The 12,909-nt window shown below is 33.8% G+C and overlaps 1 long non-coding RNA gene across 4 annotated transcripts; it reads right to left on the reverse strand.

Annotated features, from left to right (window-relative positions):
• Positions 1-6,527: 6,527 nt before the first annotated feature.
• Positions 6,528-12,016, reverse strand: LOC134263960 (uncharacterized). 4 transcript variants are annotated; one of them, XR_009991393.1, is made up of 6 exons: positions 11,865-12,016; positions 10,590-10,653; positions 9,787-9,832; positions 9,417-9,479; positions 9,049-9,122; positions 6,528-7,875 (listed from the first exon to the last, which is right to left on the reverse strand). It is a non-coding gene; the product is annotated as an uncharacterized LOC134263960 (long non-coding RNA). The 4 variants fall into 4 exon arrangements; XR_009991392.1 differs by having other exon boundaries at positions 11,625-12,016; XR_009991391.1 differs by having other exon boundaries at positions 11,276-12,016.
• Positions 12,017-12,909: the final 893 nt, after the last annotated feature.

A 12,909-nucleotide genomic window follows, 5' to 3' on the forward strand; every position in this document is an offset into this window, starting at 1 on the left:
CCTCTTACAAACCCCGTAGTTACGCTACGGCAGTAAGAACGGTGACTGTTGGCAAGTCAAAGCAAGGGACCCAGGAGACTGTTGGTAAGTCTCAGGAGGAGCCCCGGAGCTCCCCCACAGACCAGGCTGAGGACCGCGGTGGTCCCCAGGGAGAGTCGGTCCAGACTGACTCTCCCCCGGTTACCCAGGAGGACCACGGTGGTCCTGAGGAGGAGGAGTCCACGGGTGACTCCTCCCCAGTAGACAAGGTACCCGAGGGGGGCACTGAGGTGACCCTCGGGCAGAGTGACACTGAGGTGTCCTCTGATATGGGGGACACTGAGGTGCCCCCTAATACGGGGGACACTGAGGTGCCCCCCAGCACAGGGGACACTGAGGTGACCCCTGCCTCGGGGGACACTGAGGTGACCCCCGAGGATATGGACCTAGGTGGATGGTCCGAGGTGAAGAGGGGGTCCAAGCGGGCACCCCCCTCCGACCCTGACAGTGAGCCCTCTAGGGCACAGAGGAAACTGTAGACTCAATTGTGAACTCTGTTTTAGGACTACGGCAAAGTGAATTCCCCCCGAGACGACCATGGCCTGCCCCCGGACATTCAAAAAACATTTAAGGAGATTTTCTCCCGGTAACGTGAGTGTAAATGTGTTTTTGTGTGTTTTTTGTTTAAAATTTCATTTAAAGTTTTTATGTTCTGTTTGCATGATAATATTAGTGTATTGTGATGTTTTTTCTGTTTTATGTTTAAGTTATATTTGTCGCTGTTCTAGTTTTAAAATTTATCAATTCAGGGTTTCCTTCAATCGCGCACGGTTTTTTCATGTATCATATCAAGGTAAATTCTACTCTAAAAACCTGTTTCTTACACCTGTTAACACCTGTTCAGTACCCATTCTATTATATAACGATGGCTATTAGAATCGGCACGCTTAATATCAATGGGCTTTTAAATGCCCCGTCCAAGTCGGAACTTTTTATGCAATGTCTAAAAGAAAAATTTTCTATTATATTCCTTCAAGAAACACATTTCAGTAATATAAATAATGTTTTATCTATAAAGTCTTTATTCGATACAGACAAATGTTATTTTAGTTTCGGTTCAAATAGAAGTAGAGGAGTCGGTATTATAATTTTAAATCCAGATATTACAGTTAACAAATTTCATTTAGATATGGATGGTAGGTTAGTTTATTTAGATATAACTCATAATGATATACAATATAGAATTGTCAATATATACGCTCCAAATAATGAAAATGATAGATTAACTTTTTTTGAGGATTTATACCCTCTACTTCTATGTAACAAACATTTAATTATAGGCGGCGATTTTAATTGTGTACTTAATACGAAATTAGACAAAATTGGAGGAAATCCTATTTATGGTACTATAGGAAGTGAAGTATTAAAAAATATTATTACTGACTTTCAACTTGTAGATTGTTTTAGATACTTATATCCAAATTTAATTAAGACTACATGGGCCTCTACTAATGTTGCTTGTAGACTAGATCGATTTTATATGTCTAAAGTTTTGTCTAAAAATATTACATGTGTTAAAAATATTCCTTTTGGTCATAGTGACCATGACATTGTACTTTTAGAAATTAATGTGTCTAAATCAGATAATATTACTTTTGGGGAGGGATATTGGAAATTCAATAACTCTTTATTACAAGACAAAACTTTTATTAAACAGTTTACTAAATATTGGACTGAACTAATAGAGGGGTTTGACATGTATTTAGAACTTTGGGACCATTTAAAAGAACAAATTAAAAACTTTACTATTCACTATTGCAAGAAAAAATCTAATGTTAAGCGTAATATTTTACGACAATTAGAAAAGTCTTATTATCAAATGCAATATTTCGAAAATAAAAATCCTGGTCAGTTTATAGATAGATTAAAGGAAATTAAAAGTCAAATTAAAGAGTTTCAGCTACAAAATTACACCGGCTCGAAAATTAGGTCAAAAGCTGAAAGTTTAGATAATGATGAAAAACCGTCCAAATTCTTTTTTCAACAGGAAATTAAAAGAGCCAAACAGAAAACTATTACAAAAATTACAGAGTCTTCCAATACTTATACAAATTCCGGCGATATTTTGGGTGTTTTTAAAAATTTCTATTCTAAATTATACACGGACGAAGGTATTGATCAGGATTTAGCTGACGATTTTTTACAAGACGTGCCAAAATTACCTGACGATATTTCGGCCAGCTGTGAAGGTCACATAACAAAAGAAGAAGTTTTAATAGCGCTCCGCGATATGGACAATAATAAGTCTCCCGGTGCAGACGGACTTACTAAAGAATTTTACTCTACGTTTATTAATATACTTATTGATCCATTATTAGAAGTTATTAATTGTACTTTTCAAGAAGGGCATTTATCAGATAGTCAGAAATTATCTTATATTACTTTACTTTGTAAGGATCAAGAATTTGTGGAATGATATTGACCTTTAATTGAATTTGCAAAAGGCAAAGTTGGTTTCAGGTCGTTTTTGAAAATTTTTAATTGAATGTTATTGAAGGGGCAAAGAAAACTTTCGCAATGGTCAAAGTTCCAGTTCTGAAAATGTAAAAAATTATAGACCAATTTCATTGTTGAATTACGATTATAAATTGATATCTAAAGTGATTACAAATAGAGTCAAGAGAGTATTGGAACATATTATTCATCCTGATCAGACCTGCGCCGTGCCAGGGCGCACCATTTTTGATAATTTACATTTAATGAGGAACATTATTGATTATTGTGAACAAAAACAGGCCCCGGTGGCTTTTATTTCTTTAGATCAAGAGAAGGCTTTTGATCGTGTTAATTATGACTTTTTGTTTCAAGCACTTTCGGCTTATAATTTTGGGCCTTCTCTCATTCGATGGATTAAAACTTTATATACTGATGTATGTTCCTCTGTTATAGTTAATAATCATATTTCGGAACCTATTTTGTTACATAGAGGGGTGCGCCAGGGGTGCAGCCTGAGCCCATTATTATATGTTTTAGTTTTAGAGCCGTTCGCCATCAAAATTAGGGAAGACGAACAAATTTCAGGCATCAAGCTACATTAGGGAAGGCAAATTTCAGGCATCAAGCTACCAGGATCTTCTAAAACTAGTAAATTAAGTTTATACGCAGATGATAGTTTGGCTATTTGTACCTGTGACGCGTCCATAGAGCGAGTACTGTATTGGTGCTCGCTGTATGGACGCGCCTCAGGTGCAAAACTTAATTTACAAAAGACAAAAGGTATATGGCTAGGTAAATGGAAGAATAGATCAGATCATCCGTTTGGCATATCTTGGGTTGAAAATTGTAAACTTTTAGGGGTTAAATTTGGGAATAATCTTACTTCTGATGATATTTGGCAACCGGTTTTAACAAAATTTATTAAACTTTAAATTTATGGAAACAAAGATATTTGTCTTTTGTAGAAAAGTCTATTGTCGTAAAAGTCTTAGCTTGTTCTAAACTATGTTTTGTAGGCTCTGTATGTTTATTACCTGACCACTATTTAAAACAATTCGAAAAAGCAATTTTTAAATTTTTATGGCCTAGTACTACAGAACATTTAAAAAGAACTGTTTGTTATAATTATAGGAAAAACGGGGGGTTAGAAATTGTGAATATTAGTTTAAAATTACAGTCGTTAAGGTTAAAGCATTTACAAAATATTATCTATAAGGACCCTTCCAAATACTCTATTTTATCTGTATATTGGGTTGGTTTAAGTTTGAGATATTTTGAACCTTCATTTGCAAAAAATAATAGGCCACATTCAGAGTATATTCCCAAGTTTTATCAAGAATGTTTAAAGGATATGAACATTTTTATAAATATAGACAATAGTAAGTATAAAGATTCATTTTGTAGTTTGACTACAAAACAATTTTATACTGTTCTTTTAGAAGATGTCATCACTATACCTAGAGTGGTCAGTATATTTCCTAGTGTTAATTTTAAAGAAGTTTTTCAAAGGTTAAATAATCATTCTATAGATAAAAATGTCAGAGATGTAATGTTTAGAATTATTCATGATATACTACCTGTTTCTTTTTATATGCACCAAATTGGTTTTTATAAAGATAATAAAACCATGTAGAAACTATTTGCCATTTATTTTATGAATGTCAATTTGTTAAACCTTTAGTTCATTTAGTTAAAAATTGGTTAAATGTAATTTCACATGATGAATTTGTAAATTTCAATATGTCACATATTAGGTTCCATAATTTTCCATTTACGATACTGAACAAGGAAGTAGAATCTTTGTGTCTTTACTTAATTTCCCTAATGTGTTCTGTTATTTGGCAGGTCAGGTGCATTGTTAAATTTGAAAAGAAAAATATTAATTCAAATAGATTGATCTTAATGTACATTAGTAAATTAATTCAAAGAATTCAAAGTGATTTTTATAGATTTAGTGAGCCGCAGTTTTATAAATGCTGGGCCTTTACGCCTCTTTTCTGTTCCATTGATAACGGCGACCTTAACCTTAATGTCAGTGTGTAAATTCCTTGTATTGTCTGTGTCGTACTCCGTACTCTATGTTGTCAAACCGGTTTTTGTTTCATTCATGTTTTTCTGTGTTGTAGATTGTAAAGGTCAGTAAGTGTAAGTGTAAAAAAAGTATCTTGCCAAAAGGTCTGTCCGTTAATCATGGACGACACCAAACTCAATCTAATGGAAAGGACAATTAAAGTGTTTGTTTCAGGAGGTAAGCAGGAGGTTGGCGTGTTTGGTAGACGGGAGTTACTGCGCTTTGTGCGAACTATGGACGAGAAAGTCGAGCTACTGGCCCTCTGATAGATGGAAAAATACAACGTTTGGTATTTGACTTTCGCTGAGACCCGATTCGTAGACCGGTTAGACGGGGAAGTTGCCAGATTTAAGGACGGTGTTACTCTACATTTCAACGCCTGTGATCGGATAATTGTAAATGTGAGAGTACATTGGCTCCCTATGTGGGAGCCAAATGAGGATGTTACCTCTGTGTTATCCTCATATGGTGAAGTGAAATCTACACGTCACGTGATAGATAATGGAGTGGCCACGGGGGTAAGAGAGGTCGTCCTCTCCATGAGGGAGGGCGACCAGGACCACATACCTTATATCAGTAAGCTTCACGGACATAGGGTATTGTATTCGGTGGCAGGCAGACCCCCGGTCTGCTTCAAATGTGAGCAAGTAGGCCATGTGAGGCAAGACTGCCCGATTATGTCAGGTAGCCACAGAACTTACGGACCCCGTTCATATGCTACGGCGGTCCGTAAGCTGGCTGTTAGCAAGCCAGAGGCTGTCGGTAAGCCTCGGGAGGAGCCCCGGAGCTCCCCCACGGACAAGGGTGAGGACCGCGGTGGTCCTCAGGGAGAGTCGGTTCAGGCTGACTCTCTCCCGGTCAATCAGGAGGACCACGGTGGTCCTCAGCAGGAGGAGTCCATGGGTGACTCCTCCCACCCAGGATCACTTAATAATTCATTGTTACAGGATAAAACTTTTGTTAAACAATTTACAAAGTATTGGATAGAATTAATTGATGGTTTAGATTTATGCTTAGAATTATGGGATCATTTAAAAGAACAGATTAAAAATTTTACTATTTATTATTGTAAAAAGAAATCTAATGTAAAACGCAATGTTTTGCGAGAAATGGAAAAGTCATACTATCGGCTACAATATTTCGAAAGTAAAAACCCTGGTCAGTTTATTGATAGAATTAAGGAAATAAAAAGTCAAATTAGAGAATTTCAGCTTCAAGATTTCATGGGCTCAAAAATTCGGTCAAAAGCTGAAAGTTTAAATCACGATGAGAAACCTTCTAAATTCTTTTTTCAACAGGAAATTTCAAGAGCCAAGAAAAAAACTGTTACAAAAAATTACAAAAAGTGAATCTTCCCAAGAATATACAAATTCCGGCGACATTTTGGCAGCTTTTAAAGATTTTTATTCCAAATTATACACGGACGAAGGCATTGATCAGTGTTTAGCGGACGATTTTCTTAAAAGTGTACCAAAATTCGAACACCTGTGAAGGTCCTATAACAAAAGGCGAATCGCTAGTAGCGCTACGCGACATGGAAAATAATAAATCACCCGGCCCTGACGGCCTAACAAAAGAATTTTATTCTGTATTGAGTAACATACTTTTATATCATTTAGTTATTGTTGCAAACGAAGCTTTTAAAGAAGGACATTTGTCAGATTCTCAAAAACTTTCTTAAGGTCGGTACACACGGTAAGGCTTGCCTGATAAGTCTTGGAACTTAATTTCTAGCCTTACCGTGTGTACACCCTTAATACACGTTTTTCCGAGCCTTACATGGCTGACTTACGAATAGAGCACTGCTCTATTTCTTAATACAAGATTTAGCTGACCTTGCAATGTTAACCAATAAAAATCAATCAACGGAGTGTCAATCTATTTTTATCAAACCGAACACGTGGGTATATTTGGTGTATTCGAAAGAAATGGCCGTCTTTACAAACGAGGTCGTGGATAAACTAGTGAGCTTTTGCACACCTCCCAACCTTATTAATATTCAGGGTCATGAACCCAAGGGAGCATTCATTGCATCAGACATTTTCTTTTAACAAGGAAAGACAACTCAAGATTTCTCTACTGGTATAGTCAGTTTCTTTTATCAATTCATATACCTTTAAATTGTAATGAATTGGGGGAAAAAGAAAACAAAATATTGTGAGATATATGTTTTTATTTCATCAAGATCACTTCTGATCAATTTTTATGTTGAATAATTATAACATTACCACACAGTCTATTTTCAGTATGAAATACTGCACTGCATATGTATATGAATGTGTTAACTAAATATCTGTATAATAAATACAGGTAAATTGATTTTCAAGTATACCTGATTTCACATAAGCTACATATCTGCAGCTACTAGTACATGTAAATATTTCTGGAAAGTATCTATCAACATAATTATGTTCAGTTATTAACTTTTGTTGTTGTTGTTAACTGAATTCAACAAAAATAATTTTAACTGATATGCACACCATTTATATATCGATGAAGTAAAAAAATTATAAATCAATATTTAGATACCCTTCACAAGATCTCCAAAATTTGACTTTTTTTAATAAACAAAATTAAGTGCACATATACATTCTAAATATTTTTTTTCCTACTCTAAAAAAATTAAAGTTTCATTTTTTAAAGATAATCAACCTTATAATAAAATTCGTAGTAAAAAATATTCAAGTCTTTCTTTTTTACTGATCTGGTTTAAAATACATGTGTAATTACAATATGACTTATGTAATTCATATAGTTTAAGCATGCAATACCAGTGAGAGCTACATGTAGCTATTACCTCCCTTTTTTGCAAATATTTTCTATACTGTGATTGAATTAAAAAAATCAGTTTCAAGCTATAAATCTTAACTTATTATTTTAAAACCTATGAAGTCACCTGCATGGCACAGTGGCAAGAGCGTCTGCTTGAGAGTCATGAGTAAGGAGTTGATCCTTAAATTGCTGGTTCAAAATCCCACAGTCGGACATGGAGACGAGACTGTAAATACAGAGGTCCTGTGTTGCAGTAGGTGCTAGCACCGAAAAGATCCCTCATTGCTCAATTAGCCATGTGTGCCAAGTAAAGGACAAAATTTGCAGCTCTCCACCAGCAAATGTAAACTTGGCATCCCCATATGAGTGAAAAATTCTCAAGAAGAATGTTAAACAATGTACAATTAACAATAAACTATATAGTCTTTGAATATGCAAATTCTTTTTTTCTGAGAAAGGGATCCTCCAATGATGTTTAGATGTGGTTCATAAGAGTAGAAAAGTACTGTATCATCCAAGCTAGTCTTCATGAATTCGGCAACCATTTGTTATATGGCCTGAAAAGTATAAATTGTAAATGCATTAACATAAAAGTATATGATTGATGTTTTTATAATTCATTATAAATTAATTAAATGATTATAAAATAAAGTCACACTTGTTATCTTGAAAAGCTTATTGGACTGCTGAAAAATTGAGATATCCAAGAGATTCAGGGTAAGATATATAGAAAAAAAATATGTTGTTCAAGGGACTTTAAAATGACTTCGATATCTCAATGTGTTCAAGATATCACTCAGTGTCAAAGATATATACCAAAGTTCAACTCTAAACAGAGTATATAAAATCCATATACATGTACATGTATGCCATTTACAGTTGCTAATTCAATCTATCATTGTTCATTACTAATCTGAATGAGAAAAAGATATGCGCAAAATTAGCAAATTAAATTAACAAAAGTAAATCATATAAATGCAATTCCAAGTGTTTGCAAATCATTCATCCAATTTGTAATACTGTTATGAACATCAACATACCCTAGGTAGTCAAAAGTTGTTTGATTTTAAGATACTGTTGTTTCACTGTATCTGTATATTCAGACGGCACTGTAATCACTTGTTTTCCAACAGTACACAATTATCTGACATCCATCATTTACTATCATGATGATAGTTATGCCCCTTTTCTATAACCCCAAAATATTGCTTTCTTTCTGAAAATTGTAGCTTTTTTGACCTAAAGACTCCATAAAATAGGAATTTAAATATGAAAACTTATATTATTTTAATCTCTACTTAACTTAAAAGCCAAGAAATAAGCAAAATGATTTTCCAATATAAATTTACATAGGACTTTCAAGATATACATTCTGTTTCTAATTATGGCACATCCATTACCCTTGAATCTGGGATCCTGTACTAGAATGTACTCGTTAAAAATATATAATGTATCGTGCCCTGATAATCTTGAATAGATTTCATAATAAAAGGCTCCAGCCTTAAATATTCCAGAATAAAACTTTGATCCCCCACAGTGGACCCACCCTACCCTACAGCTATATGATTTGAACAAATCTAAATCTGCTCTTAACTATCTTAGAGTGACTAATCATGACCTGCCTAAGAATTAAGATTTAATTTTGTGTCTACGGATTACTATTGTTCTCTCTATTTTATTGCTGTGCTCTATTTACATCAATAACATATCATCACCAGTAATCAACATACCTTCTCTTTGGACTTGACATCCTTTCCTAGATTGTTGAAGATTTCATCACATAATTTGTTTTGTTACAGCTGAACTACAAATATGATTAATAAGTTAATACAATCCTCTTAATTTTTAAAATCAATCCAAATAAAATACAAGCATTTGCTATTATGTGGAAAAAATTGAATTTAAAATAATGACAAATATCAATGCACTACATGCAAATCAGAAAAATATGTAATGCAATCATTTACAGTTTGCATAATATGCTGATTATGTATCAGCATAAATTTCAGTTCATTAAATTTTTTGCTGAAACAGACAATCAACTGACAGGTATTTATAAATTCTCTTTTAATGGATTTTCTTCTGCCTTTGAACTTACATGTACTGTTATGCAGCATGATTTGAGAATTTTTTCACCCATTCTTTATTATTAAAGTATCTGCTGAAAATAGAACAGAATGTGATTAAATCTTTTGAGAATTAAACAAAAACAAAAATCACTGATGCATGATTTTCAATTATATTGACCCTTTTTATCAACATCTCTCTCTCCAACTAGATAACTTTACACAGGATTCTTTGATACATTGATATACCTGTACATGTAGATATTGGAGTAATTGGGCATGCTTAATATTTTTTCTTTGTTTATTCCAATCAGCATGATCGGGATGATAATAATTAAATAATAATGGTGCCTTTTAAATGTTCTAAATTTATCCTTACAATTACTGTAATACAATACTCACAACAGTCAAACTTTGAACTTGCACATCACTGTTTTCAGAGTATATCCTGCAAGAAACATTCATTGCACATTATGATTGCTTTGTTTGTTTTACTTTAATGAAATTATGATTTTTTTGCATTTAATACAGTATCATGCGCATACATATTGAAGATCATTTTTAAATTCAATCAACAATGTCATCTTCAAAAGAAAAGACATACATTGTATACATTTAAAGATCAGTAAAGCCCATATTTGAAAACGGGGGGAAAAAAATATTTTCTTGTGTGTATAATTTGTGTGGGATGGTGCATATCATTAAAAAAACAAACAGCAAAAAAAGGACGGAATGTCTCAATAGCTGACATTACAATGCAAGGCTAAAAAATAATTGAAGGCCCATGTGACTGGGGTCGGTGATTTTTTTTTATCTAGGCTAGTAAATGGTAGGGGGCATATGTATTTTGGGTCAGGTCTATGTTTTAAAAAAATACAATTATAGTTGGGCTAGTAACTTGACAGGCTTGTTTCAAAGTTCTGTCATTTCGGAATCCTGTTCTGTTTAGATTAATTATTTGTCCAACTGTGTATCACATTCAATAAACAAAATATAACTATTACATTTATCATGATTATTATTATCATGGTTTTGGGTCTGTCTGTCTATAGTAGCCTAGTGAGTTAGTGATATTATGATGAGCTGACCAGTAAAAAGCCTGAGTGAGCAGTGAAAGAAAACTATTTCTAGCCTGGGCCTACAATAATTTCACATTTGTGCTTCATTATATACATTTTCTAAATTCAATGATGTTTGTTTATTACCTTATATAGTCAATTGTGTTATTTTTGTCATACTTGGAGATGGCTGTTCAAAATGTACTCTAACCTGCAATAGACAAACAAAAAAGAAAATTACTTTTCATTTAACACATTGAAATAGTTAAACAATATGCAAATTAAATACATGTATTCTTACAAACAAAAATTTTCATAAACTACATAATATTATGTAATTGATTGTATGTTGTTTAGAATGTCCCTCTCAAGAATTTTTCACTCATATGGAGACGCCACCACTTGCTGGTGGAGGGCTTAAAATTTTGTCCTATGCTCGGCACTGAGGGCTTTTCCCATGAGCAGGAAGGGGTCTTTTTGTGCCAGTACCTACAGTGACATGGGGCCTGATCGATTTATACGGTCTCATCCGAAGGACTGGACTTCCCACAGTGGGATTCGAACTCGCGACGTAAGGATTGACTCCTTATTTCCCGACTCTAGAGGAGATGCTCTAAAAACTGTGCCACGCGGGCCACAACTGCGTATGTAAAGTTTCATACCTGATATATACACAAGTATGTGAGAACTGCATTGACATCATCTGATCATAAATTTTGTGATATTATATTACAAAAGTAACAACCATATATTGATCAGTAGGCTCTAGTGAAAACTGCATGATTGATATAAACAGCTGACACTATTAAAACTGCAAATAAATGTAAACAAACCTTTAATACTTTATCCAGGTACACATGTACATGTGTCGAGGAAATTCGGAAGAACTCATTGTGCATACACACGAGTACGGATAGAATTAAATTTTAGTCTCTTGGTGTTTGAAAAAACACCTATTGTTTTCACAAATCACTGGGTATTGATAAGTAAGAATAATGACTTTTATACGAGTAACTCTACATATACAAGCATAGTAGACCACAAGTAGGAACGAACTATAGCACACCTGCATCTTCTCTTCAATTTCGGACATGCTATTAACAGCATTTGACAAATATGCCCTAAAATATTTAGTCATTTTGTGCGACAGGTAATCGAAAAAATAAATGAAATTCTACTTACGAGTGTTTTTGTTTACTGAATCAATGTATGTGGGTTAATCTTTACGGACACAACTTCTCCCTTCCACGTGGAAACATGTTTACAAAATCGAGAGGTGCTGTTTTGACACTTTAAAGTGCAATAGCACTTGACAGAATAAGAAACTGCAAACCTACTTTCACTTTTCAGCTAAAGAAACGTTTGTTTTTCAACTTTTTGCAATTTACAAATTTTATAAATCGAGATAACATAAAGTTTTACCTCTTTTTTCATGTTGAATTTCTCTCTCGATTTTCACCTGTAGCATGTTGGTCTCGCTGAATTCTCGCGAGGAAAGCTGTTCGGACATTTACGGATTTTGTTAATATTTTATTACGTTTATCGCCGAATTCTTCCGATTTATGCAAATGAGGTTAGGAGGTGTGTTTTGGGAAGATGAGGAAAGTTTGTGGAATGTTTGTAGTGAAGATTACCACAAAAAAGATTCCAGGAACATATCTCTCAATAGAATTCAAGAAAATCTTAAAAAAGACACGGGCACGGACTTTACAGGTGTGCATTTTTTTATTTACACTTTCTTCTTTTCATTTCTGATTTTCAATGTCAAAGAGATCCGTCTGCAGTGTAAACAATTTTTCAAAATAAATTCCTACAAAAATTTCAATATAACTTGGAAATATAAAACATATTCTGTGTATCAATTTGAATTGATGAAAAGGTTGCCGTGGTTACTAAAAATAGAAATTTCTTTGAAATTCTTTCAAAATGCTACTCCTCCTACAGTTTTAGTCTGATTTCAGTATAACTTGGCACACAAGTAGAAAAAATAAATTCTGTGTATCGGTTTTTGATTTCGATGAATTTCCGTGGTTACTAAAAATAGAAATTTCTGTGAAATGCAAATGCTACACATCCTACAGTTTTTCTGATTACAGTATAACTTGGCACACAAAGAATACACTAAGATACATAATTCTGTGTATCGGTTTTTGGTTCGATGAACGGTGTTGCCGTGTTACTAAAAATAAAATTTCTGTGAAATTCTTTCAAAATGCTACTCCTCCTACAGTTTTGGTCTGATTTCAGTATAACTTGGCACACAAGTAGAATACACTAAGATACATAATTCTGTGTATCGGTTTTTGATTTCGATGAACTTGTTGCTGTGGTTATAAAAATAGAAATTTCTGTGAAAGTCAAAATTCTTCCTACAGTTTTTTATTTCAGTGTAATTTGGCACACAAAGAATAATTATACATAAATCTGTGTATGTTTTTGATTTATATGTATTTGCCATGGTTACTAA

The sequence above is a fragment of the Saccostrea cucullata genome, unplaced genomic scaffold, assembly GCF_032062105.1.
Source record: "Saccostrea cucullata isolate Sc308-1 unplaced genomic scaffold, CSIRO_AGI_Scuc_v1 ctg479, whole genome shotgun sequence".
NCBI lineage: Eukaryota > Metazoa > Mollusca > Bivalvia > Ostreida > Ostreidae > Saccostrea > Saccostrea cuccullata.